Here is a 6,038-nt window from a genome sequence, read left to right as displayed (position 1 = left end):
GGAGAGAAAGAAGCTCAGGGAAAGGAATTTTTTGTCTAATGAAAAGTTTTGTAACATTCATTATCCACAAACAGATCTTATTGGATTTTTACTCTTTGACCTCAAACTTAAATTCCTGCCTCAGTTTCTTGAGTGTTAGAATTATAGGTGTGTACTATCGTGCCAGACTGAGGTATTTTGTTCTGAGAGTATCATTTATTGGTTGCTTGCATAAGATCTGATCAATTGTTGAGACATAGTCTTTTGGGAGTTTAGGGTTTTTGTTTGTTCGGATTTTTTTGAGACAGGGTTTCTCTATGTATCCCTTGCTGCCCTGGAATTTGCTCTGTAGTAGACCAGGCTGGCTTTGAACTCCAAGATCCACCTGCCTCTGACTCCTGAGTGCTGGGATTAAAGGTGTGCACTTCCACATCCTGCAAGATATAGTTTTTGCTGGTGTTAATTATGAATTATTCATGTTACTAAGACAGTAATGATTGTAAGAAGGAAGTAGCATTTTGTGGTTGTTGATGTATTAAGTAGTTAATAATGCCTCAGGCTAGTATTAGTCTTTTAGTTGGTACTGTTCTAGCATGAGCAACTAGGGAATCTCTATAGACCCAGGATTCTGTTCACTCGCCAGAGGAACTCAAACACACACACACCCCACCCCACTTTAGTAAAACAGGATGATTTTGGTCACTGCCTATAAAGTCAGTCTATGGATGCATCTTCCAGGAGTGATGGTATATACCAGTCAGGCCCAGCATTAGCAAGCATGATAGTCCGTATCTGTAAATCCCAGCATTAGCAAAGCTGAGGCTAGAGGGATTGGAGTTTAAAGTAAGCCTAGGCTACATAGGTCCTGTCTCAAAAAACAAAACAAAACAAAAAATAGTCTGAGCATGGTGCTTCATGCCCATAATCCTGGCATTTGTGATCTGAAAGCAGGAAGTTCAGGAGTTCAAAGCTAACCTAGGCTCCAAGAAGCTGCCTCAAGGCATTCCACCTGGAGGCTGAGGCAGAATTGCTGAGTTCAAAGCCAGCCTGGGTTACTTAGAAATAGGCCAGCCTTAGCTCTGTACACTGAGTCAAGTTGACAAGGGTGGAAGAGAGATTCTGGGAAAACAGAGCTCAGGTGGCCATGAGTGGGAGAGAAAAGTCAGGGTCACAGGATAAAATGCTGCTGCTGTTTTAGTTTTTGTTTGGGATAGGGTCTCACTATTCAACACAGGCTGGCCTGGAAATCAAGGCAATTCTACCTCAGCCTCCTGAGTGCTGGGATTCTAGGCAGGAGCCACCAAGACCTGGTGACTAAATTTTGGCTGCATCATAGTCCAGTGTCCTGCTGTGACAGACTAGCCAGGGCTGGGCAGTCTGAGGACAGGTGAGCATGCGGGCATGGAGGCTGAGACATCAACATCAGCATTAGCAGCAGGACGAGGAATTCTGAAATCAGTGTAGCAAAACTGGCTTTCTGTTGTTGGAGGGGGGAACTGGACTGCCTGCCTCCTTTGCCCACACTCAGGTAATGACGGTTTCTCTTGGTCCTCATTAGAGACACCAGATTCTTGAGGACTCCTTGCAAGTTTACATGGCTTTGCTTCTCTATGAGAATAAATACCTGTGTTCTGTTGCCTGGCTGTTAAGGTGTCTTCTATAAAGGACCCTGGGGCATGAAATTAACCCAAGAAACTTATGCTGAGGCACTTACACCGCTTTTCTTGTCCTTAGCTGAGATAGAACTTTCCCAGAACAGCTTGAAACCCTGTGTGAAGGTGCAGACTCATGCTTGTCTTGGCTTCCAAACTGTCTTGGCTTTAGAATCCGAAGGGGCAGGGAGGCGGCTGCTCTGTCATAGTTTCAGTCATGAAGTGGGGAATGACTAGAAGGTGGAGGAGGGTATGGTGGCCCTGCAGATGTCATCTTAACACTTGCAGGGCTGATGGTTGAAACGTTTGAGTACTGCTAGAGCTACAGAGATCTGGACTGTGTCGTGAGATCATGATCAGGTTAGGTCAAGCTTTACAGTGATGCCTGACATGCCCGCTGTCCATGAACCATGTCTCCCCTCTGTCTTAGCTACAGTTAATGGGCAGAGAGAGACAAGGGTGAGAGAGCAGACCTTCTGTGTCTTTTTGAGCCCAGAATTGTGGCTAGCTTTTGCCAAGGGAAGAAATAGGTTTCCCTAGAAGACTACTGTTGTTCAATGTGTTTTCCCCATTCCAGTTCTTCAACCTAAAAGCAGCCTACTGAGTGTAGGTTGTTGTAATTATTCCCTGAGGGCAAGCCTCCCTCCCCATTCACACTTGAAGGAACAAGTCAAGTTATGTGGCTAAGTAAGCCTGGTTTTTTTGGTTTTGGTTTTGTGTGTGTGTGTGTGTGTTCAGCTCATTTTGCTATCTGACAGCAGTGGCTGCTGAATATGCGTAGAAATTATCAAGCTGTGGCTAGTGCGTGACTCTGGTTATTACTGATCCAGGTCCTAAAGGTCAGAGAGCACTGGCTGCCTCAGGGAGTTGTCATTAGTGGGGCACTGGTGCCTAGCCTCTCACTAATTTTATTTTTTAAGATTTGCTCATCTTTTTAAATAAATATATTTTTAAAATTGTGTATGGGTGTTTTGTTTACATTAACTTTGTGCTGGGTCTTATGGTTTCCACTGCTGTGAAGAGACACCATAACCACAGCAACTCTTATACATAAATCATTTCACTGGGTCTGGCTCATAGTTTCAAAGGTTCAGTCCATTATTGTCATGGTGGGAAGCATGGGCGCATGCAGGCAGACTTGGTGCTGGGGAGCTGAGAGTTCTCTATCTTGATCTGCAGGCAGCCAGGAGGAGGGTCTCAGCCACACTGGGTGGAGCCTGAGCAGAAGAGGCTTAAAACCCACCTACACAGTGACACACCTCCTCCGTACTTAATAGCTGAGGCCACCTACACAGTGACACACCTCCTCCGTACTTAATAGCTGAGGCCAAGGATTCAAACACGAATCTCTGGGGGACAAAGCTTCAAAAAGCACCACATACAGTGTCTGTGGAGGCCAGCAGAGGACACGTGATCCCCAGAGTGATGGAGGATTCTACTCAGGTTCCTCAGCAGTACTAACTACTTCCTAAAGGGACGAGTGTCGTTCTAATGTTCACCGTTGGCACACGCCAGCTTCTTGGTCTCTACTGACCTCAGTTCTTGGGCATTTTCTCTTGTCTGCCATAGGTAACTTTGTTCATCCTATGGCTCTGTTTGCTGGAAACCCCCAAAATCTATCCTAAGACCTGATGAATTTTGGGGTAGGCTTGTAGCTGGGGTATTTTCTAGTCGTGTTATCAGCAACAAGGAGCCCAGCAAACACTACCAACCCAAACCCCAAGTGAGTGCTGCTCTTGAGTTTCTCCTCCAACTTGACCTAACAAAATGGCATAACAGTTACCTTTGCTCAAGTTACAAACCTGGAATTCAACATGGGTCTTGCTCCCTGCCCCTGACCCAATAAAAACACTAAGTCCTTTGGGTCAGTCATCCATTGCTGTGTCACAAGTCTCAAAACAATGGCTTGTCAGATGTGGCAATACATGGCTTTAATCCTAGGTTTCAGTAGGCAGATGTAAGTGGTCTACTGTAAATGAACTCACTCTGTTTCACAGCAAATATGTGTTATGATCTGTTTCACAAATAGGGAAACACGCACAGAGAGGCTATATGAAGTGTCCTACAACACCCCAATAGTAAGAGGCCTAGACTTTCTGGATCCAGGCCCCACACTCTTAATATGTTTGTCTCATGCTATTTTAGAACTGCTTTTTAGAGATTTACATATATTGAGTGTGCTATCTTATGTAAATCTGCCAGAAGAGGGCATCAGATCCCATTACAGATGGTTGTGAGCCACCATGTGATTGCTGGGATTTGAACTCAGGACCTCTGGAAGAGCAGACATTGCTCTTAACCGCTGAGCCATAGCTCCAGCCCCTGGAAGTATGTCTTTACTACTGAATTCTAGACATAGCAACAGCAGGGGTTGCAAAGAACTGTCCCCTGTTAATATGTCTTCAAATGTTTATCCTTGAGAAAATGCTTCACGGTCATTTTCTCATACAATTAATTTAGTGCTGGGAATCAAACCCAGGCTTCCCTCATGATGATTCAGCTGCATCTCCAGCCCTTTATACCTTTTTTTTTTTTTTTGGCCAAGGCCTCTATGTAGCCTTTACTGGCCTGTAGACCAGGCTTCTGTCTGCCTCTGCCTCTCAAGTGAGAGATTAAAGGTGTGCACCACTGCGCTTGGCTTCTTTTATATAATAAAAATTTGAAAAGCCACACAGTTACTCTAGCACCTGATATTATCCCTTGTTTCTTTTCTGAATCTTTATAGCATTTCGTTGGCCCTTGCCATCCTGTTGCTTACTCTATATAGAGGCACCTGGAGTGTAAAGGAGCAGAAAATTCGCTGACTGATTTGCTCCCTCCCTAACAGTTCTTGTGCCTACCATGAGCACAATGGTGAACGTGGGACTCCGGGATGAAAACAAAATCCTCACACATGAGAAATTGACAGTTCCAGACACCCAGGAGCAGGTTAAGTGTCCAGAAAAGGACATTGTCCTCCAGTAATTGGGTTGACTGATTTGGCTTTAGCCAATCAGATGCCAGCAAGGGTCAAAGTTGCAGGCTTGTTGAGTTGGTTAAGTGTGAAGAAAGTCAGCTGCTACCTCTCCCAGGTTTTGGGTTTGTGCTGTAGAACTAAATTGCCCTGAAATCAAAGGTCAGATTTGCCAGTTGGTTAGGTTTACTGATGTTAAAATTAACTTCTAGAATTCGAGTTTCCTCAACCAGCCTCAACTGGCCTCAACTGGGAAATGGAGATGACATAAGGACGCTGAGAACTAAATGATTCGAATATTCTGTGTAAAATTGTTTGTTTGTTTGTTTGTTACTTGTTTCGTTTTGTAGATAGGTTTCTTTGTGTAGCCTGAAATTGACCCTGTAGATGAGGCTGGCCTCAGACTCAGAAATCTGCTTACCTCTGCCTCTCCAGTGCTGGGATTAAAGGCATATTTGACCATGCTCAGTTTAGAATGAAGTTTTTTTAAAAAATTTTTTTAACTTACTACCACTTTTAGGCCTCCTGGCTAAAATGGAGTATAGATGTTAAGTCATGTTACCGTGTGCAGCTGAGTCAGAACTTGTCTCAGTGTTGTGTGTTTGGTAGGAACTATCAGAAAGTGCGTTCTCTTTGGCCTTTGGTGTGGAAAAAGGAGTCGTCGTGGTTATACTCCTTTTGGGGTGTACAGCCTAGCTGTGGGTTAGGAATGAATGTACTAGCAGAAGGTAAGGAATAGCCCAGAGCTGTTTCCAACAATAACTGAGTGGCTTCATTGTTCCATTTGGGGCTTCAGCCTAAACCACCAGAAATCAACCTCATAGTGGATGGAGATGGTATGAAAGAACTGTTTGGTTTTTTAACTCATTAAATGCAGGAGTGGTGGTACGTACCTGTAATCCCAGCACTTGGGAGGCAGAAGCAATAGAATTTCGGAAAGTCTGAGGCTATCCTGTTCTACATTGAGAATTCCAGACTGGAAGGAAGGAAGGAAGGAAGGAAGGAAGGAAGGAAGGAAGGAAAGAAAGAAGGAAGCAAGCCAGCCAGCCAGCTGGGTGTAAGGAGGCCAGGCTGATTCCATGCAAGCTTCAAACTGGCAGTTAAGGAGACTGGGCCTAACTATTTCCAAGAACTGGGCAATTCCAGGCAAGTCCAGGTCTCAGAAGCTGCCCCACCACCTGGCCTGATGCAAGGACAACGGGTCAGCAGCAGTTTCCAGACTTCCTCAGCTACTTCCTCAGCCAAACATTTCCAGACCCCCTCAGCAAGTTTCCAGCACTCACACTTCAGTAATGGAATGTCCGGAGATGAACAACAGATTGACACAGAAGTCACCTAACCCAGAATTCCCTAATGTGCTAAATCAAGCCTGCAAGCTCACTTGGGTGTCTCTCCATCTTGGTAATGGCGAGACCCCAGCATCTGAACTTCTACAGAATAAAACACTTTTTGGG

Source organism: Rattus rattus, chromosome 17 (genome assembly GCF_011064425.1).
Source record: "Rattus rattus isolate New Zealand chromosome 17, Rrattus_CSIRO_v1, whole genome shotgun sequence".
NCBI classification, from domain to species: domain Eukaryota; kingdom Metazoa; phylum Chordata; class Mammalia; order Rodentia; family Muridae; genus Rattus; species Rattus rattus.
Note: the sequence above shows the minus strand (reverse complement) of the source record.